General features: G+C 46.7%; 1 long non-coding RNA gene across 1 annotated transcript; it reads right to left on the reverse strand.

Annotated features, from left to right (window-relative positions):
- Positions 1 to 4963: 4963 nt before the first annotated feature.
- Positions 4964 to 22376, reverse strand: LOC116966218. Its single transcript, XR_004409934.1, has 3 exons — positions 22344 to 22376; positions 19081 to 19085; positions 4964 to 4975 (listed from the first exon to the last, which is right to left on the reverse strand). It is a non-coding gene; the product is annotated as an uncharacterized LOC116966218 (long non-coding RNA).
- Between the last annotated feature and the right edge of the window lie 434 nt (positions 22377 to 22810).

Raw genomic sequence — 22810 nt, forward strand, 5'->3', positions numbered from 1 at the left:
GACATTTCAAGCTGTGGCCGGTGCATTGGTCAGCCTGGTTATGTCAGTGATCCCCTCGTGTTGCCGCTATATCAGTCTCCCGGACTCGCAGATCCGCCCTTTAGAGCTGGAGCCGCTCGGTGACTGGTGGGACTGGTGGACATTGTGGTGGGAGACAGAGCATCCCGTGTCCTTACAGCGCCCGGTCCTTCGTTTCATCCGCCTTCTTTTCGTTGCTCTGGCGGCCATAAGGCCAATATGCTCGGGAATCAGTGATAGCTCCTGGGAACATGATTTAGGACTGAGTACTTCCAGCAATGTTGCTCGTAATTCGTCGCTAGGTTGATTGACGTTTCATGTAGTGGGAAAAGCCGCACATATGGTGGCCTTGGAGACTGGGTGGCATGCAGGAATCTACAAGGCCGCGTATGTAACACCCCCTGGTCATATCAGCGTGACAGATGTTTGTCCTGTTGCACTGAGCCGCGGGATTATGAAAGGATCACAGTGTAACATGACTATGTGTGTCGCCGTGTGGAGCTGTTCTGGTCTCTGAGTTTATGTCCGTTCCTCGCCAGTTTTACAAGGACACTGCAGGGACAATCACCTTGGTGGGACTTGGTGCGCCAACACGTGGCGACACGTGTGCTGCCTAGGTTTTATGCAAAGCAAAGCAGTTCACTGTACCTCGGTACATGTGACAATAAAGTATCTTTCAATCAGTTACATATGAGCCAGGTCCAATATGGATGGCAGCTGTCCGTCTCACACAATCAGAAGCTGTTAGAATATGTGATGTGGCATTTAAAAACACACATCATAGTTCGACCACATGTATTGTTGCAACTCTATCCCCTGATAATCACATGTTCACAGTTGCTGCACCAGAATGAGTCCATTCAGTGCCAGTCATTATAAGACACAACACCTGGTGTGCAGGACTAGGACAAAGACAGAAACGTATCTGTTCCTAAAGGTGAAGCAACGGGTTGGTCAGTGAGTCCTGCCCGATGTTGGCATAGACTGTGTACAATTTACCCTGTGTTCACTACCATGTTATCCACAGCTGCTTTCTGATGTTTGTGACACTTTAAGTCTGTAATTCCCACAGGAGCGCTAAACTGGGAGCAGTTGACGTGATTGTTTGTTCAGTGAGTGTAACTGACGTCGTTGGCCTGGAAACTGGTACCGCTGGAACTTTCTCTCTGCTATAACAAGGGATGTCGTGAACTTGTCAACCTGTTTCAGCAGCAGTCATTGTGTGCTGCATGGACAGAGGAGAAATCACTTCACCGAGTACATGGGAGGCTTGCTACTTACTCGAATAACGAGGATTTACTATCCGACACTTGCTGCTGTTGGCGTTCCCCGTAAGTGTTTACCCACAGGTTTTCAGTGTTCATCACTGTTATATCTGACGTGGTGACGTATTGACCGCTTGTCTCACTATTGTATGATTCTGGGTATGGTATTTGCCGAACTGTGGGGTTGATGTTAAAATAACCACGTATCTTCATTCAAACTGTAGTCTCAGGCAAGATGGTGACTTTAAACCGTCTAGCCGTGGGTCTGTGAAGCTGCCGCCAGTTTCATGTCAGCATTATCGTTGTGAATGCCAAGTACCTTCTGGTGTGTGGACTAATTGGACTGTTGATCCGACGCTTTGTGAATTGCATCTTGAAATAATCCAGTGTAAGTGTTCAGGTTACGTGTTCAGATAATCCAGGAGTTTCCGGTAGTTTCAGCACTGAGTGGAACTGCCCAGGATATTCCAACGTTTCCAGTTGTTGGCAATATTTTCTGATTTCCAACATCCACTATTTATTCATGACTTTCCCGTTGGCGTGCGGTTGTGATGCTGCGCTTTCAGGAATGGGACCGCTTTAGCTTTTCCCTTTGTACCTGGCGACGTTGCTTGAGTTTGGCCGTTTCTGGGTTAATGACAGTTCAGTCAGTGGTCGAGAGATGGTGCCGTATTATTGGTTGGACTGAGTCGATTGTAATTCTTAGCTTATGCCTGCCAACATTTGAAAATGAAAAACATTACTCTGAGTGCGCAGCGCCGCAGGTCATAGCCGCGTAAGTGCAGAAAAATGTATAACTTGTTTATTTTGTATTTGTATTTTGTATTTGTAATACAGTTTATTGTGTATTATATGTCATAGTTGCTTTGATGCATTTTTCCAGAAGTTTATCATTGAAATTCATTTGGTAGCAACGTTTCCCCATGGCCTGAGGAAACATATGGAGGATGTAATCTCTCCATATCTCGTTCTCTCTTCGTCTCTCTCCCCCTCTCTCCCCCTCTCTCCGTCTCTCTTCCTCTCTCTCCCTCTCTCTCCCTCTCTCTCCCCCTCTTTCCAATGTTCCTTTTCTCCCCCCTCCCCCTCTCTCCACCTCTCCTTCTCTCTCTCTCTCTCCCTCTCTCCCTCTCTCCCTCTCTTCCCCTCTCCCTCTCCCCCTCTCTCCCTCTGTGAAGCTGGTCGGTGATTGGCCACAACGCCTCTCGGAACAGTGTCTGATTGGCTGCCGAATGAACAGCGCATTATGTGATTTGACACAATGACCTTGGCGACAGTGGCTGATCGGACGGGAATTTTAAGGGATGGTGGTTTGTGATTGGACGCAATCCCCTTGGAAACAGCGGTTGATTGGCCGTTTTTCCCCCTCATGTCAATATCGTACTGTTCCGATTTTTCACACTTTTTAACAGAAAAATCGGAACAAATGCGATAAAATCGGACTAGTTGGCAAGTTCTCTATGTTTTGTCCCAACATGAGATCAGATCTGTATATCACGACGGGGCACGGGTGATGTCCCAACGCGGGTCTGTTTCTGTTCCCAGTCACGTTGCTCTGTGAGAGGAACCGCGCCGGTCCAGATCCCTCGCACCTACTGACTGCAGAGAGGTTGTTGAACCGTTGCCGCTCCGAGTAGTGACGGTGCTGCTAACGTGGTATGTGGTGAGGATGTCCGACTCTGTGACCGTTCTCTGTGACACAAGGCAGCATGTGGTCCATTTGGAAATAGTTTGTGAGCTGCAGGAAACTGGGGCTGGGGTTGACCACTGCAGTGAGCTGCAGGAAAAGCAATTGGATGGGATGTTGCGTGGTGACATGATTGTCACAGCAGGAATCTGGGTTCGGAGTTCAGGTCCCCGCGGTCACTCATTGTTAGCTGAGTGTAGCTGATTATTCTGCACGTCTCAGATTTCCCGATACTGGCATGTTACAATTTCGTAATTTAACCTTCGTAAACTAACAATGTGCGTTGTTGCAGCTTGTCTCATATTTGTTGATTTTGGATCTTGTACATGCGTGTGCAATCCCGACTTGTAATTTACAAGTCATGCCTCTCTTTAGTGTCTGGTTCTGAATGTTATGTTTCCATAGTCGCTACAATAATGTAGCTGGCAACTCTGTGGTCTCACAGCTCAACAACGAGCTTCGATCTTGCACTGCTTTTATGATGTCTGCGCATCTGTTCGTGAACGCATCTGTTTCCTCAATTTGCTTCGGTTTCATTCCCCGACCCAACATATGCAGTTTGGTCGGTAATTCGCTGTTGTAAGTTACCCGTATTCCGGCGGATGACTAATAGTATCTGAAGTGAATTGGTGTTAATGTCGCTGAATTAATACTGCATGATCCGTGGAAATGTTGGCTTGACGTTTGACACCTGTCTCTGTGAGCCGAAGGACATGTATTTTATACGTTTCTAGCTCCATGCCGTATCCTGATAAAATATTCTGCCAACCAGCTTGTGTGTCCAAATGAAACCGGGGTTAACAAGGCAGGACAACCGGGTATTAATAAAATACATTTTTGCAGCTTTTCCCAGAGCTGTGATATTCTGTTTGACGATTCCACGTCAATCACGTCAGGTTGCAGTTTGAGAATTGTATGTAGGTTCTGTCAGCACACTGCACCTCTGGTGATTTGCACGGCTGAGTGGAGTTGTGGCGATTAGGAATGGTTGGGTGTGGCGGGACAACATGATTGAGAAACCGTTTATTTGGCAGAGAGCAGGCATTTCCAGTAAGATGCGAGGAGATGGATAATAATAATGTTTTGTTTATAGGGACAGTGCATATTAATTATAATTAATGTTTTTACAAGTTGTTACAATGCTGCATGTTGTTACAAGCTGCAACAACATCTTGTTATGTAAATATGTAAATATGCGAGATTGTAGCCAATCAGTAGCTAATTTCCGTCTCTAGTCCCAGGCAAAGGTAGGTGAAGTGTCTTACCCAAGGACACAACGACAGTAATAATAATAATGAATGGGATTTATATAGCGCCTTTCTAATACTCAAGGCGCTTTACATCGCATTATTCATTCACTCCTCAGTCACACTCGGTGGTGGTAAACTACTTCTGTAGCCACAGCTGCCCTGGGGCAGACTGACGGAAGCGTGGCTGCCATTCTGCGCCTACGGCCCCTCCGACCACCACCAATCACTCACACACATTCACACGCAGGCAAAGGTGGGTGAAGTGTCTTGCCCAAGGACACAACGACAGTACACACTCCGCCTTAGCCGATTGCGCCATCTGTCGTCCTAATGTTGATGATAAATTTATTCAGGCGTCGCGAACGGTTCAGAAATGTCTGCATGCAAGTCTGGAAGAGAAAAGATTTGACTGAACTCAGATGGAAACCCTCGGATGTGTAATTGTAAGCGCTGATCTAGAAGATTATTTCTTCACAGCATATATCCTGCCTTTGCCCCTTAATTTATTCAAATGTTGGATCTTCACGGTGACTTGTAACATGCCGATTGCCCGGCACAGACACAATGAGCCAAATTGTCCACATACATGTGAGATGTTTTCTACGAATATACCATTACTGTACTTGCAACTGGTTGATCGGAGAAATCCCGCTACAGATATGCATACCGTACCATGGCCGTCTCCAAGAAGATTTCCTAACTTTCTGCACTTGGTACATTTCATCATCAACATTCCCTTCCCCACTACCAACAACTTCCTGAGTCTGTCCATTTAGTAACAGATCGGGTGAAGTTGGGGGTAAATTGTGGGCATAGGGTAGGCTCCTAGCAGGTAATCTCTTTCGAACCCAATAGTGTACAATCCCAAAGATCTTCGGAGGCGGCATTGCAGGCAGATCAGTTGTCATTGAATGTGTGTAACATTGTATTTTACCGGCCGCACAAATAAACCAGGAGCAGAGTGGATGCGGTACAGGTTTATACAATGTTCCCTAGCTCACATCTGCGCTTCTGTGGGCACCTCTGGTCGCCACACTGTGGGAAGAACTTAATTGCTATGTAGAAGTTGGAGAGGAAATTTATAAAAATGTTTTCTGCGATAGCAAAGTTTGGTTATGACGGGAGAGTCGATAGACTGAGTTTATTTTATTTTCACGAAAATTACGCAGTGAAGTTCCAACATTTGGACATATTAAGGGGCATAGACAGGATACATGCTATCAAACATGCCGCATAAAAGAGGGGGCTAAATCCAGAGGGCAATAGTTTAGATTAAATATTTGGAAGCATTTGAAGAGGTATTTTCTCAGACTCGGAATCTAGGACGAGTTGCTAAAGGGTTTGACGGAGGCAGGGATACTAAATACATCAAGAGGAACACTTAGCACTCCAAGGCATGGATACTATGGGGTATGTGGGTACATCAATGTCGCTTTGGCTGTGGTGGGTCAAATGGCTTGCTTCCGAGCTGTGGGAAGCTCTGCTTATGGAGAACGAACTGCAGAATGTTGCGGATGGAAGCGCTACAAAGTGTATTGACGGAAAGTGGGAATAGGGAGATGCAGTGTGTGATGACGGTGGAGACAGAGTGGAGACCATGGGTCAGGGTGTGGACAGCGTCGTGGACATACACTTAATACGTTGTACATGGTGCAGTCAAAGTGATTAAGATTTCGGGACAGCTGCTGCATTTTGACGGAACACTCCTGACTGCAGCACATGTTTCCAGGTCATTTCACCAAACAAAACCGCAGCTGAACTGCTCGTCTGACCTTCCGCTGCCGCAGTCGGATAGTCACCTCGCCAATATACTGATCAGCATGACATAAAACATTACAATGAAAATCCGCACGACAAGCCACCCGAAGTTGCTCACTCCCCACTGGTATCTATCCTGACGTGTTGTTTGTCCCTCCGCTGTACACTCTCCTCTCAACAGTGTGCTCTGCATCATCCCCCTTGACCTTCATCCCGCCCAGTCCCCCCCCCCCCCCTCCGCGCCTTCCCCCGGCTCAGTCCCCACCGCACTGAAGCTTCACTCTGCAGATAGTTTACTGCGCATCTGTGGCACATAAACGTGGGCAGCAAGGGAACAAGTTGATATTGACCTTGAAGTGATGCCTGTCTTTTATGTAGAATGCATGCAATGAACTGCAGGCGGGTCATTCTGATATCGGTGGTGGTAAAGTTGCCTTAGGGAAATTAGTACTATACGCCTCATCGGTATTTGGAAAGATAAACACTGATTATAAATAGACAACATGACTTTGTTCCCGAGAAACGTTGTCTATATGTGCTTTTGTAGTTTACCCATTGCTTTCACAGGATCCGCATGGTAGACTGGCCTGGAAGTTTCGCGCACACAGGATCCAGTTGGGAAGAATTAGATACAAAGTTGTTCCAATGGTAGGAGTCAGGTGGTGACAGGAAACGATTTAAAACAAGACATAGATCATAAAACTGTACAGCACAAAACAGGTCATTCGGTCCACAATGTCTGTGTCGAACATGATGCCAACACCAACTCCTATCTGCCTGCGCATCGCCCATATCCCTCCATTCTCTTGGTCACATCGCAGGTAAATGCGGACAGAATGGGAACGGGTGGCCATTAGCCAGCGCAGCAGTAGGCAGGTAGTGCAGGAGTCCCCTGTGGTCATATCGCTCCTAAACAGATATACCATTTTGTAAACTGTTGGGGGAGATGGTTCATCAGGGGAAGGCAGCAGCAGCCAAGTTCATGGCACCATGGGTGCCTCTACGACAAAGCAAGGGGAGAAAAAAGAGTGGAACGGCAATAGTAATAGGCGCGCACAGGATCCAATTGGGATGAATTTGATTAAATAAACTTGTTCCCGTGGTAGTAGTCGGGAGGTGACAGGAAATAATTAAAAACAAAACATAGAACATTGAACAGTACATCACAACACAGGCCATTCGGTCCACAATGAATGTCAGTGTCGAACATGATTCCAAGACCAAATCCTATCTGCCTGCGCATAACCCATATCCCTCCATTCTCTGCAAATCTATTGGTGTATTCAAAAGTCTCTGAAACACCACTATCCTACCTGGCCCGAAAAACATCACAGACCCCCACCCTGGCAGCGCGTTCCAGGCACTCAGCCTTTGTGTATAAAACATTCCCGTAACATCTCCCTTAAGCTTTGATCTTTTTTAAAGCTATTCCCTCTAGTATTTGATTTTTCTATGCTGGAAAAAAGGTTCCTGTTTTTTATTCTTCTCTCAGGTCGTCCCGCAACCTTCAACGTTCCAGAAAAAAAACTATCAAATTCTCTACAACTGCTCCCTGTAGCCAATATCCCATAATATAGACATAATTCTTGTAACCTTTGTACCCGCTCTAAAACCTACATATCCTTCCTGTAATGGGTCGACCAGAACTCACGTAATACCCCAAATGCTGTCCAAAGTCCTACAGCGCTGCTCCACGATGCCCTGACTCTTATACTGAATGTGCTGACCAATGTCGACAAATATGCCGCGTGCCTCATTTACCACGGTATCTACATGTGTTGCTACTTTCAGGGAGTTCTGGACTTGGACCCCAAGGCACCTCCGTTAATCACTGCTGATAATGGTCATGTCTTTCATTGTATATCACCCCCCCCCCCTCCCATGTCCGTCTTCCCCTGAGACCTCGCACAGTTCAATGTTGCAACAAATGTCATTTTGCCGTCCATTGCTATAGCTGATCTCTATTTTGCTGTGTACGTCGGCCGTGCTCGTGTCATCTACAAACATATAAACCAACCAAATTGTGAAGGCCTGGTAGGAACTTGGCCGGGTGAATGTGCAGTGGAGGATGGGTACGGCGATGGAGCTGTGGAGTAACCATATAACCATATAACCATATAACAATTACAGCACGGAAACAGGCCATCTCGGCCCTACAAGTCCGTGCCGAACAATTTTTCCCCCTTAGTCCCACCTGCCTGCACTCATACCTTAACCCTCCATTCCCTTCTCATCCATATGCCTATCCAATTTATTCTTAAATGATACCAACGAACATGCCGCCACCACTTCCACTGGAAGCTCATTCCACACCGCTACCACTCTCTGAGTAACGAAGTTCCCCCTCATGTTACCCCTAATCTTCTGTCCCTTAATTCTGAAGTCATGTCCTCTTGTTTGAATCTTCCCTATTCTCAAAGGGAAAAGCTTGATCACATCAACTCTGTCTATCCCTCTCATCATTTTAAAGACCTCTATCAAGTCCCCCCTTAACCTTCTGCGCTCCAGAGAATAAAGACCTAACTTATTCAACCTATCTCTGTAACTTAGTTGTTGAAACCCAGGCAACATTCTAGTAAATCTCATCTGTACTCTCTCTATTTTGTTGACATCCTTCCTATAATTGGGCGACCAAAATTGTACACCATACTCCAGATTTGGTCTCACCAATGCCTTGTACAATTTTAACATTACATCCCAGCTTCTATACTCAATGGGGAGTATGGGGAAGATGAAGGCAGGTGAGGTCTGTGCAGGAGGAAGCTGCGATAGGTAATGAGCAGGGTGTAGATGCAGTGGGGATAGGACAGGGGGAAGTGTGACGGTGCGGTTGGTACTCGGCAGGGTCAATATGCAGTGGCGACTGATCAAGATGAAACAACGTAGGGACTGGGCACTGATGCAGGGCGGTTGGAGGCTGGGCAGGTTGAGTGTGCGATGGACACAGCAGAGTGAATATGTAGGGAGGACTGGGGTGGGTGAAGGTGCAGTTGGATTGTGTCGTGTGAAGGAAGTTCAACACTGGCAGGATAAATGTGCGTTGGCTACTGGGCAGAGTGAATATGCAATGGGGATTAGCAGGACAATTGTGAGGTAAAGAACCCTGTGAATATTGCTTTGCAATTAATTGAACCTTTGCAGGACTGGAAGCCGTGGAACAATTTCAAATTGAATTGTTACTGCCCCAGTTACAGGCTCTGGTCTTCACAAACTGTGGCTGGCGGTTGTGTTTATTGACCCAGTGTTGGATAGGTATATGGATAGGAAGGGTTTAGAAAGATCTGGGCCAAACATGCGCATTTGAACAAGAGTAGATGGGGACATGGGCAAGATGGGCCGAAGAGCCTGTTTACACGCGGAATGCCTCTACCTCTCTCTATACATTGTGTTCCAATCACGTCATTTATCTTCCGGTAACAAGGACATACGGCCTATCTAGTTTTGCCATTCCCAAAGAGAAACAACGTCACCCTCTCGGCGACTTTCCGATTTACTTTAACCCTGCAGGTTGCTCCGCCTCACTGATCCATACACTGCCACCGGCAAACTTGTAATCTGCACTGCGGTCAATTAGAGCACCCAGCTAACATACATAGTGATCTCTCGACTGGATAAGGAACCGGAGGACAGCCAGAGTCAGAGGAGCGGATCCAACACGGATCCCGCGAGCTGTGTGTATCACGTATCTTTTCATTATCTAACTGATGATATGACTTGTAATTTCATTTATACTTGAAACTCAGTAGTAAATGTCACTCGGAAATCCTTTCAGTTCAGTGTATTCTTTGTGAACGACACACACTGTAACATCTTTCGTTCCTTCTTTCGCAGTTAACTTGGTGACGATTGTGATCCTGTCCCGGGGAAAGTGCGGTCTCTCCAAATGCATCACTCGCTACCTGGTGGGAATGGCAGCGGCCGACCTCATGGTCCTCATCATAGATGTCATAATAAGGGCCATTGTTGGAATGTATTTCCCGCTGTCGTTCTTCACCATCACCCCCGTGTGCTCCGTCAACTGGGCCTTGGCCAACGCAGCCATAACAATCTCTGTCTGGTTCACCGTGGGGTTCACGTTTGATCGGTTTGTAGCCATTTGTCGTCAGAAACTGAAAACAAAATATTGCACCGAGCGAACGGCGAGTGTTGTTATTGGAACGATAATTGCTCTGAGCTGTTTAATAAACGTACCGTGGTATTTTACATTCGAATCAGTATATATTACCGATAATAACCCCAGAGGGTGTGCCTGGACACATTCATTCTTAACCTCACCTTCATGGTCTTCGTTTGAGTTGTTGTACCTTACTGTAACATTTTGTCTCCCGATCGTTTTGTTTTTGTTGGTCAATTCACTGACTGCCAGATACATTCTAGTCTCTGGTAGAGTCCGCAGATTGCTCCGGGGCCGCAACAGTGGAGAGAATGGCAAGGATCCGGAGATGGACAGCCGGAGAAAATCCATCGTTTTACTCTTCAGCATATCTGGCAGTTTCATCGCGTTGTGGAGCACAGTGGTTGTAAATGTTGTGGCTGAGCGCGTTTTAGGCGCTGAGTATTTCGCGGACAGTGATCTTCAGACAATTTCGTTTATGCTCCAGGTTCTGAGTACCTGCACCAACACGTGTATTTATGTCCTGACACAGAGAATGTTCCGGGAGCAGCTGAAGACCGTGGTTACATATCCCATGAATGTCATTGTGAAATTAATCATATCATTGAAACATTAGTATTCCCAGTCTAGTTATAAATACAGTAGAACATTGAACACATGTATACATCTTAAACCGATGTTTTCAGGTGTTATCCGGGTGTGCGACTTTTATAAGTCAGTAGCTGCCGTATACAACCAAAAGTTCACATGAAACAAATCAGCGTCTGCAGTTCCTTTCTACACAATGTCATCGCAATATTGTCCGAGTGCAGTAATACTAGATATTGTAAGTCACGGGACAACAGCGCGCTGTCACACCACCTTGTGCGTGAATCACACAGGAAACAGGTTGTTCATAATGACCAGAAATAAACTATTCTAATCACTTCCAATAACTGTCTCCTTGTCGCTGGGTGTCCGATGGGTGAGTGGAATGGTGGTGGCGACCGGGTTCTCAAAGGGAACATTAAAATGTTCGTGTCCCCTGGAGCGTCTGAATATATGATAATAATTAGAATATATATGGATGTTAATAATGAGAATTTGTATGGATACGGGTGACACAACCTCATCACAGCTGACGTCACCCTTCTCTCTGGGGAGGAGGCAGTGGTGATCGGCTCTCCTTCAGATGTGGGCAGTAGAATACCTCATTCGTCAACGTTTGTCGACGTTGAGATTGGTCTATGTGGAGAAGCTGTGATTTGTGGAATGGTCGTTTTAAGTTTGTTTCCTTCGATACCGTCGAACAAACTGGTTCCGTGACTGGCGACAAGGTCTCGAATGCATTGAGCTGAGCCACCCTACACCCGTCCCCCCCCCCCCCCCCCCTCCCGTCCCCTGTCCCCACCATCTCCTATCTCCTACTGCCTAATTTGCTGCAATTTGTTCCACTGTTGTGACATCTCTTCAAATTATAACTAGTGAGATTAGAGCTCCCTGTGAGATCCAGGATAGACAATAAAGTCCTCCTTCTTGTCTGTAAAGCCCTAAATCGTTTAGGAGCTGCATATTTTACTGTCCCTATTTGAGCGCTCATGTCTTCTGATGCTGGCATGTTAGCAGGGGCGGATCTACTGTGATACTAATAGCCCGTAATCCCGGAAGGGCCCCAGAAGACACTTACGTCCAGATATTCGTCCGATTTCAATCGGAATTCCGATTTTTTTGTTTTCCTATAAATACATTTGATTATTCACCTCGACTAAACCCTTCGCCTTGACTAAACTTCACCTCACACATAAACCTCAACTCACCAAACCTTGCCTTGACTAAACCTCCCACCTCACACATAATCCCCGTCTCGACTCATCGCCGCCTCTTTACCGCTCTCGCTCCCGCGGGGAGGGACTGCGGTCGCCGTGGGCGGGGGAGCGGGGTTTGGACTGGACGTCAACGTCAACGTCAGCGCGCTGCGCCCCTCCCCACCCACCGGCTCTCTCGGGCAATGCGCCTGCTCCATTTTCCGCTCACGCCCCCCCCCCTGGATGGAGCCGCTCCGTCAACAGCGGACGGGGGGGGGGGGGGGGGGGCGGGAGAGAGGCGGCGATTAGTCGAGGCGCAGGTTAGTCGTGAGGTTTAGTTGATGTTTAGGTGTGAGGTGTGAAGGGGTTTAGGTGTGAGGTGGTATTTAGGTGTGAGTTGAGGTTTAGGTGTGAAATGGTGCAGGGTGGGGTTTAGGTATGAGGTGGGGTGGGGTGGCGTTTAAGGGTTGATGTGAGACGAGGTGGAGTTTAGGTGTGACGTGTGGTGGGATGGGGTTTAGGGGTGAGGTGGGGTGAGGAGGGGTTTAGGGGTGAGGTGGAGGTGGGGTGGGGTTTAGGTATGAGGTGTGGGTGAGCTGGGGCTAAGGGGTGAGGTGAGATGAGGTGGGGTATATGTGTGAGGTGAGGTGGGGTTTAGATGTGAGGTGACGTTTACTGAAGTGTGATGTTTATTTGAGCGGCGAGGTTTAGTGAGGTACGGTTTAGTCGAGTCGACGTTTAGGTATGAGGAGAGGTTTGGTGGTGAGGTATCGTCGAGGCGAGGGGTTTAGTGAGGCGTGGGGATTAGTCGAGTAGTAGGTGTGTAGGTGAAGGGAAGTGTGCGTCGGTAAGGTGAGGAGGAGTGGTTATCTGAGCTCGGGAAGGGAGACCTAGGTGCTGCTGAAAGAGACAAGACCACTGCCTTTTATTTCATTAAATATATATATTTTTGGTGGGTTATTTTACTGCTTCTGTGTTCGAAACAGTCTAACCTTCTGTTATGTAAACTACCAGCAGAAAGCTTGAGAATCACTTTCAATTTATTGAATACAGGAGGTTCAGGTGCGTTGCACACTGAACCCCCACCGGGGCATTGCCCACTGAACCCCCACCGGTGTGCTGCCCCTGGAGCCCTCCGGGGCCGAGGGAGCCTCCTGGACCCCCGGTAAATACTTCGTGTGTTTGTTTTTTTTGCTGGAGGAGAATATCATGCTTAGTCCACATTGCGTACACATTTTGAGAAGGGGTTTAAAAATATATAAATTGATAATATAGTGTAATTCAATACAAAATTTTAGTTAAAATACAAATTAAATCTACATCCTATAGAAAGGACGGGCAGGTGGGCAGAGGAGGGGGGTAGCTTTGCTGGTGAGGGATGGAATTCAGTCCCTTACGAGGGAAGACATATGGACTGACGAGGTAGATTCACTGCGGATTGAGTTGAGGAATTTTAAAGGCAAGAAGACACGAATTGGTGTTATTTACAGACCCCCAAATAGTACCCCGCATGTAGAGTGTAAGTTGCAGCAGGAGTTAAAACTGGCATGTAACAATGGTAATGCCCCTGTGGTGATGGGGGCTTTGTGTCTCAATGCAAGGAGCATTCGTAATAAGGTGGATGAGTTGAATGTGCAGATAGCTATTAATGACTATGATATAGTTGGGATCATGGAGACATGGCTCCAGGGTGACCAAGGCTGGGAGCTGAACATCCAGGGATATTCAATATTCAGGAGGGATAGAGAGAAAGGAAAAGGAGGTGGGGTAGCGTTGCTGATTAGAGAGGAGATTAATGCAATGGAAAGGAAGGACATTAGTTTGCAGGATGTGGAATCGGTATGGGTAGAGCTGCGAAACACTAAGGGGCAGAAAACGCTGGTGGGTGTTGTGTACAGGCCACCTAACAGTAGTAGTGAAGTTGGAGATGGTATCAAACAGGAAATTAGAAATGCGTGCGACAAAGGCAAAACCGTTATAATGGGTGACTTCAATCTACATATAGATTGGGTGAATCAAATTGGCAGGGGTGCTGAGGAAGAGGATTTTTTGGAATGTATGCGGGATAGTTATCTAAATCAACATGTAGAGGAACCAACGAGAGAGCAGGCTATTTTAGACTGGGTATTGAGTAATGAGGAAGGGTTAAGCAGTCTTGTTGTACGTGCCCCCTTGGGCAAGAGTGACCATAATATGGTTGAGTTCTTCATTAGGATGGAGAGTGACATTGTTAATTCAGAAACAATGGTTCTGAACTTAAAGAAAGGTAACTTTGAGGGTATGAGACGTGAATTGGCCAAGATTGACTGGCAATTAATTCTAAAAGGGTTGACGGTGGATATGCAATGGAAGACATTTAAAGACTGCATGATGAACTACAAAAATTGTTCATCCCAGTTTGGCAAAAGAATAAATCAGGGAAGGTAGTGCATCCGTGGATAACAAGGGAAATCAGGGATAGTATCAAAGCGAAGGATGATGCGTACAAATTAGCCAGAAAAAGCAGCATACCGGAGGACTGGGAGAAATTCAGAGACCAGCAGAGGAGGACAAAGGGCTTAATTAGGAAAGGAAAAATAGATTATGAAAGAAAACTGCCAGGGAACATAAAAACTGACTGCAAAAGTTTTTATAGATATGTGAAAAGAAAGAGGTTAGTTAAAACAAATGTAGGTCCCTTGCAGTCAGAAACGGGTGAGTTGATCATGGGGAACAAGGATATGGCGGACCAATTGAATAACTACTTTGGTTCCGTCTTCACTAAGGAAGACATAAATAATCTGCCGGAAATAGCAGGGGACCGCGGGTCAAAGGAGTTGGAGGAATTGAGTGAAATCCAGGTTAGCCGGGAAGTGGTGTTGGGTAAATTAAATGGATTAAAGGCCGATAAATCCCCAGGGCCAGATAGGCTGCATCCCAGAGTACTTAAGGAAGTAGCTCCAGAAATAGTGGATGCATTAGTAATAATCTTTCAAAACTCTTTAGATTCTGGAGTAGTTCCTGAGGATTGGCGGGTAGCAAACGTAACCCCACTTTTTAAGAAGGAAGGGAGAGAGAAAACGGGGAATTACAGACCAGTTAGTCTAACATCGGTAGTGGGGAAACTGCTAGAGTCAGTTATTAAAGATGGGATAGCAGCACATTTGGAAAGTGGTGAAATCATTGGACAAAGTCAGCATGGATTTACAAAAGGTAAATCATGTCTGACGAATCTTATAGAATTTTTCGAGGATGTAACTAGTAGCGTGGATAGGGGAGAACCAGTGGATGTGGTGTATCTGGACTTCCAGAAGGCTTTCGACAAGGTCCCACATAAGAGATTAGTTTACAAACTTAAAGCACACGGCATTGGGGGTTCAGTATTGATGTGGATAGAGAACTGGCTGGCAAACAGGAAGCAAAGAGTAGGAGTAAACGGGTCCTTTTCACAATGGCAGGCAGTGACTAGTGGGGTACCGCAAGGCTCAGTGCTGGGACCCCAGCTATTTACAATATATATTAATGATCTGGATGAGGGAATTGAAGGCAATATCTCCAAGTTTGCGGATGACACGAAGCTGGGGGGCAGTGTTAGCTGTGAGGAGGATGCTGGGAGACTGCAAGGTGACTTGGATAGGCTGGGTGAGTGGGAAAATGTTTGGCAGATGCAGTATAATGTGGATAAATGTGAGGTTATCCATTTTGGTGGCAAACACAGGAAAGCAGACTATTATCTAAATGGTGGCCGACTAGGAAAAGGGGAGATGCAGCGAGACCTGGGTGTCATGGTACACCAGTCATTGAAAGTGGGCATGCAGGTGCAGCAGGCAGTGAAGAAAGCGAATGGTATGTTAGCTTTCATAGCAAAAGGATTTGAGTATAGGAGCAGGGAGGGATAGATGCAGTTGTACAGGGTCTTGGTGAGACCACACCTGGAGTATTGCGTACAGTTTTGGTCTCCAAATCTGAGGAAGGACATTATTGCCATAGAGGGAGTGCAGAGAAGGTTCACCAGACTGATTCCTGGGATGTCAGGACTGTCTTATGAAGAAAGATTGGATAGACTTGTTTATACTCTCTAGAATTTAGGAGATTGAGAGGGGATCTTATAGAAACTTACAAAATTCTTAAGGGGTTGGACAGGCTAGATGCAGGAAGATTGCTCCCGATGTTGGGGAAGTCCAGGACAAGGGGTCACAGCTTAAGGATAAGGGGGAAATCCTTTAAAACCGAGATGAGAAGAACTTTTTTCACACAGAGAGTGGTGAATCTCTGGAACTCCCTGCCACAGAGGGTAGTCGAGGCCAGTTCATTGGCTATATTTAAGAGGGAGTTAGATGTGGCCCTTGTGGCTAAGGGGATCAGAGGGTATGGAGAGAAGGCAGGTACGGGATACTGAGTTGGATGATCAGCCATGATCATATTGAATGGCGGTGCAGGCTCGAAGGGCCGAATGGCCTACTCCTGCACCTAATTTCTATGTTTCTATGTTTCTATGATATGCAGGTAGACTGGGAAAATCTGGTTGGTTCAGGACCCCAAGAAAGAGAGTGTGCAGAATGCCTCCGAGATGGATTTTTCGAGCAGACTGTAATGGAAATAACCAGAGAAAATGCAATTCTGGATTTAGTGTTGGCCAATGAACCAGATATGATAAGAGAACTCGTGGTAAAGGAACCGCTCGGAGGTAGTGATCATAATATGATTAGTTTTCATCTGCAATTTGAGAAGGAGAACGTTAAATCGGAAGTGGCAGTTATGCAGTTGAACAAAGGGGACTATGAAGGCTTGAGAGGGTTAGGTAGACTGGAAAGGGATCCTAGCAGGAATGACGATGGACCAGCAATGGCAGGGATTTCTGGGCATAATCCGGAAAACGCAGGATCATTTCATTCCAAAAAAGGAAGACAGATTCTAAGGGGAGTAGGAGGCAACCGTGGCTGACAAGAGACGTTAGCGAAAGAATAAAACTAAAAGAAAAGCTGTGTAACACAGCACAGAGTAGCCGGAAACCAGAGGATTGGGAAACGTTCATAGGACAACAGAAGGAAACAAAACGAGCAATACGGGCTGAAAAGATGAAGTGCGATGGGAAGCTGGCCAGGAATATAAAGAAGGACAGTAAAAGCTTCATAGCTATGTTAAGATAAAAAGAGTGGCAAAGTCAAATGTGGGTCCCTTGAAGGCAGACACGGGTGAAATTATTATGGGCAACAAGGAAACGGCAGAAGAGTTGAACAGGTACTTCGGATCTGTCTTCACTAAGAAAGACACAAACAATCTCCCAGATGTACCGGGGGACAGAGGATCTCAGGTGGTAGAGGAACTGAAATAAATTTTCATTAGGCGAGAAATAGTATTGGGTAGGCTAATGGGACTGAAGGATGATAAATCCCCTGGGCCTGATGGTCTGCATCCCAGGGTCCACAGGGAGGTGGCTCTAGAAACAGTGGACGCATTGGTGGTCCTTTTCCAATGTTCAATAGATTCAGGATCAGTCCCTGTGGATTGGAGGATAGCTAATGTTATCCCTCTTTTCAAGTAAGGAGCGAGAGTGAAAACGGGGCATTACAGACCAGTTAGCCTGACTTTGGTGGTGTGAAAGATGCTGGAGTCAATTATTAAAGAGGTAATAATGGGGCATTTGGATAGCAGTAAGATGATTAGTCCAAGTCAACATGGATTTATGAAAGGGAAATCATGCTTGACTAATCTTCTGGAATATTTGAGGATGTGACAAGTAAATTGGATGAAGTGGATGTAGTGCATCTAGACTTTCAGAAAGCCTTTGATAAAGTCCCGCACAGGAGACTGGTACCTAAAATTAGAGCAAATGGCATTGGAGGTAGGGTGTTGACATGGATAGAATATTGGTTGGCAGACCGGAAGCAATGAGCAGGAGTGAACGGGTCCTTTTCAGAATGGCAGGCAGTGGCGAGTGGAGTGCCGCAATGCTCGGTGTTGGGGCGGCAACTATTTACCATGTATATTAATGATTTGGAAGTGGGAATTATGTCAAGTCAAGTCAAGTTTATTCGTCACATACACATACGATATGTCCAGTGAAATGAAAGTGGCAATGCTCGCGGACTTTGTGCAAAAATACAAACAAACAAACAACCAAACAAACTATAAACACGATCATAAACACACACCTATTCTTTTACATATTAAATATTGGAAGGAAAAACGTTCAGTCATGATCACAATGAATGGCGGTGCTGCCTCGAAGGGCCGAATAGCCTCCTCTTGCACCTATTTTCTATGTGTCTATGTCTCCATGTTTCCATAAGGTTATTAAAGTATCATGTGTGCTAGCCGTCCAGGAAAAAAGTTTCAAATTAAGGATGTTTCATTCTAAATATATATAATACAAAATAATTATACATAATTTAAAACACTATTACCATTTATGACAGAAATTAAAATATATGGCAATCTGTCGTGGAACAACCCCATTGAAGAAGATAATAGTGGTCACCCAGACATTGTTGCTGGTTGCGAAGAGGCTCCCATTACAGTTCAAGCTTCAGGGCCCCAAAAATGTAGGGCCGCCACTGCTGCACACACATACACTGTACCCCACACACTCACCACCCAACACATTGACCGCCCAACACATTGGCCGCCCCACACATTCACCACCCCACATACTCACCACCTCACACGCTACCCCACAAACTACACCACAAAGTCACCACCCCACACACTGCCCCACACACTCACCGCCCCACACACTGACCACCCCACACACTCACCACCCCACACACCACCCCACACACGCACCACCCCACACACGCACCACCCCACACACCACCACCCACACACACCACCCAACACCAACCACCACACACACACGCCCCACACCACCACCACCACAACAACCACCACCCACACACTCACCACCCCAACACCACCACCCCACACACTCACACCCACACACACACCACCCACACTCCCAACCCACCCCACACAACCACACACTCACCACCACACCACTCACCACCCCACACTCAGCACCACCCACACACCACCACCCCACACACTCAACACCCCACACACCACCACCCACACACAACCACCCCACACTCACCACCACCACACCCCACCACCACCACCACACTAACAACCCCACACACCACCACCCCACACACTCACCACCCACACACTCACCACCCCACACACTCACCACCCACACACTCACCACCCCACACACCACCCCACACACCACCCCTCACACTTACCAACCTACACATACCACCACTACAACCCACGTAGTCACCGCCCCACATACCACCCCATACACCAGCCCACCCACTCACCACCCCCACACATACCACCTCCCCATCTCACACACCCACTTCACCCCACATACTTACCACCATACCCCCACACACCTACTCCACCACACTCACACACATACACGCAACCTCACACCTGCCACACGCACACACATACACCATACCACAGACACGTGCCATGTGTTCGATATGAGGTTCAGAGAGATATTTCCCCCCACGAACATGGTGGATAGACCAGACCACTGAAGATAGACACAAAAAGCTGGAGGACCTCAGCAGCATCTTTGGAGAGAAGGAATTGGTGACATTTCAGGTCGAGACCCGTCTTCAAACTGGATTGGTCTAAGGGAAACGAGAGATATAGACGATGTTGAGAGATAAAGAACAATAGATAAAATATATGCAACAATATAACGATGATAAAGGAAATAGGCCATTGTTAGCAGTTTGTTGGGTGAACACGAGAAACTAGTGCGACATGGTTGGAAGAGGGATAGAGAGAAAGGGAATGAAGGGGTACTAGGTTAATACATCGATATTTATACCACTGGGCTGTCAGCTGCCCAAGCAAAATATGGTATGCTGTTCTTCCAATGTGCCTCACTCTAACAATGGAGGAGACCAAGGACAGAAAGGTGTGTGTGGGACTGGCCACGAGAATTAAAATGTGAAGCAACCGTGAGATCAAGTAGGTTCAGATGAGGGTGGAAGAGGTGCAATTGAACCTCCGCCTAACGGGAAAAGATCGTCGCGGTCCAGGAACAGTCGAGGGAGGAGGTATACGGACAGGTGATATATTTTCTGTGGTTGTAGCGGAAGGTATCAGAGGAGGGGGTGTTTGGGTGGGAAGGGATCAGTTAGCTAGTGAGTTGCGGAGGGAACGGTCTCTGCGGAAGGCTGAAAGTGGTGGAGATGGGAAGTTGTGACTTGTATTGTGATACCGTTAGAGGGGGAGCAAGGGAGCAGTTGCGGGGTACCGAGGAGACACAAGTGAGGGCCTCGTCTATTTATCTTGGGCAGCTTATAACCCAGTGGTAATAATATTGATTTCTCTAACTTCAAGTAACCCCATCATTCCTTCTCTATCTGTCCATCCTCCACCCAAGTCGCACTAGCTTCTCGTTTTCACCTAACACAGAGCAAGCAATGGCCTGTTTCCTATATCATCGTTACTTTTTTGCTTATCTTTCGTTCATTGTTCTTTACTTCTCTACGTCATCATCTATATCTCACGTTTCCCTTATCCCTAACCAATCTGAAGAAGGGTATCGACCCGAAACGGCACCTTTTCCTTCTCTCCGTGGATGGTGCATGGTCCGCTGAGTTACACCAGCTTTTTGTGTGTATCTTCGGTTTAAACCAGCATCTGCATTTCCTTCCTACACAGACCATTGTATTATTATACAGTTTATGGGAAGTCGCGGGATATCTGATCACACGGGAAACGCACATCGGCACAACATCTGGACGAAATTCCCACGGCAGCGGAGGAATATGTGCATTCAGCAGCAAGAACAAGAGAATGAGAAAGGAGTTCAGACAGACGCACAGAACTGGAATTATTGAGACAGTGTAGGGCTGTAATCCGTAAACTAAACAGATAGAACATTTTTTTTTCATTTTACCATCATCTGACACTGGCGATGAACGACTGCATCCGATTATGCTCCTCTTTTTGCCCTCATGCATCCCACTCCATATCAATGTAGAGGATATTTGCATGGAATTCAATCACCCTGGTGCATAGACCTATGGACTGAGCACCTTATATAAAGCAATAGTGAGCTACTGGTGTTCTAATTTCGAAGACAATGCGACATGATTTACCGTTGGGCATTCACTAGTCTGACCATGTCTATGGAGCGAGTCTGTGAAGAGTCGGACCTGAGTCAGTGTGACAGCAGCGCCGGCGTAATCGCGCTAAACAAAGAGAGGCAACGCAAGACAGACCGCTCCCCTTCGTGGCTGCCGTGGGAACGGCAGCTCTGCGCCGGCAGTGGATTCGGCAGCGAGCGGACATCCTGCGCTGTTGATCAGGCGATCCGTGAGATGGTCGTTCAGGAATGATCCGAGAGGTAAAGGCTACACGGAGGCCGTGATATCTCATCTCCTTCTTTAAAGAATCAGAGGACATTGTGAACAAATTGAATGGGTAGGAAAGAGCCTGGAACTAGGATTGAATGATAATATTCACCCGTGAAATAGGATTATAATCACATTATTTAGCATTTTTATAATGATTAATTGAAATTGTTGATATTGCATTGATGTTTCTGCTTGGGTCTAACGGGAGGCCATATAATAAATTGAAGGCTTATTGGACAAGCAGGTACGGAGAGAGGCAGAACAGCGACACCAACCACCATTTTTGCTTCCCTCACTCACTCCAATCTCATCCCCTCTGAACGTACAGACCTCCGCTGACACAGCAACAAACCCAACATTGTTAGTAAACCCGCCGACAAGGAGGTGCCGTTGTGGTCTGGTCGGCTGACCTCCAGCGTGTTGATGCCAGTTGCCAGCTCTCGGACGCCACCTCATACTTATTCCTTGACCATGATCCCACGGACGACCACCTGGCCACCATCGCCCAGACGGTTTCTGATCTCATCACCTCTGGCGATCTCCCCCTAACAGCCTCAGAACCTATCGATCCCCAGCTCCGCGCTACGCTCTTCTATCTATTCATCAACATCCAAAAACAATAAGCAGGTCTATTGTTTCTACCTGTTCTTGGCCACACTGTACATCCCCACGTATCTTATATCTACATATCTTATTCCCCTTCTCCAGTTCGTTCTATGTACATCTGAGACACCTCATATACCCTTCAACTGTTGAATAACTTTCAAGTCTAGGCCCCGTTCACTATGGACATCCGGCTCCTTTACACCTTCAAGCTCCATCTGGAAGGCCCTCCGGTTCTTCCACAAACAGAGACCTAAATAATTCCCCTCTACTCCCACTCTCCTCCGTCCGGCGCAACTGGTCCTCGCCATCAACAACTTCTCTTTGGACTACATCCACTTTTGATTCACGTTACAGGTGTACCCATGGCGACTCGCATGGGCTCCAGCTATGTCTGCCTTTTTTCTGTTATGTCGAACAGCCTTTGTTTGAACCGTACACAAGTACCACCCTCTCCTCCCCTTTGCACATGTGAACTCATTGATTTATTTACATTCACCACTGCCCTCAAATTCATCTGGAATATCTCTGACACAGCTCTTAACATTATCTGTCTCCAACATTGGGAACAAACTATTGGCTGACGTCCAATATAAACCCATCGAATCCCACAGTTATCTGGACTATCGTTCCGCGCATCCTGCTTCCTGCAAACACGCAATCCCTATTCTCAATTCCTTCACCTCCCCGTATTTGCTCGCAAGATGTGCCTTCCCACTCTAGAATATTCTAGGTGTCCTGTTTCTTTACTGAACGTCGTTTCTACCTGCTGCCATGCATTACTCCTCACCTGCATCGTTCCTGTTTCTTGTAATCCTGCTCCCGTTCTCCTTCTCCCGGACAGAACCAGGAATCAGAAATCCTCAGGTCGAAGAGAGTGTTTCCATACGGTTGCGACTATGACTTTTCTCTGTAAGTGTTGAGGGGAAAAAAACTAAATATGGCTACAAAACATGTGCACTCTCTGAC

Source organism: Amblyraja radiata, chromosome 36, assembly GCF_010909765.2.
Source record: "Amblyraja radiata isolate CabotCenter1 chromosome 36, sAmbRad1.1.pri, whole genome shotgun sequence".
Lineage (NCBI taxonomy): Eukaryota > Metazoa > Chordata > Chondrichthyes > Rajiformes > Rajidae > Amblyraja > Amblyraja radiata.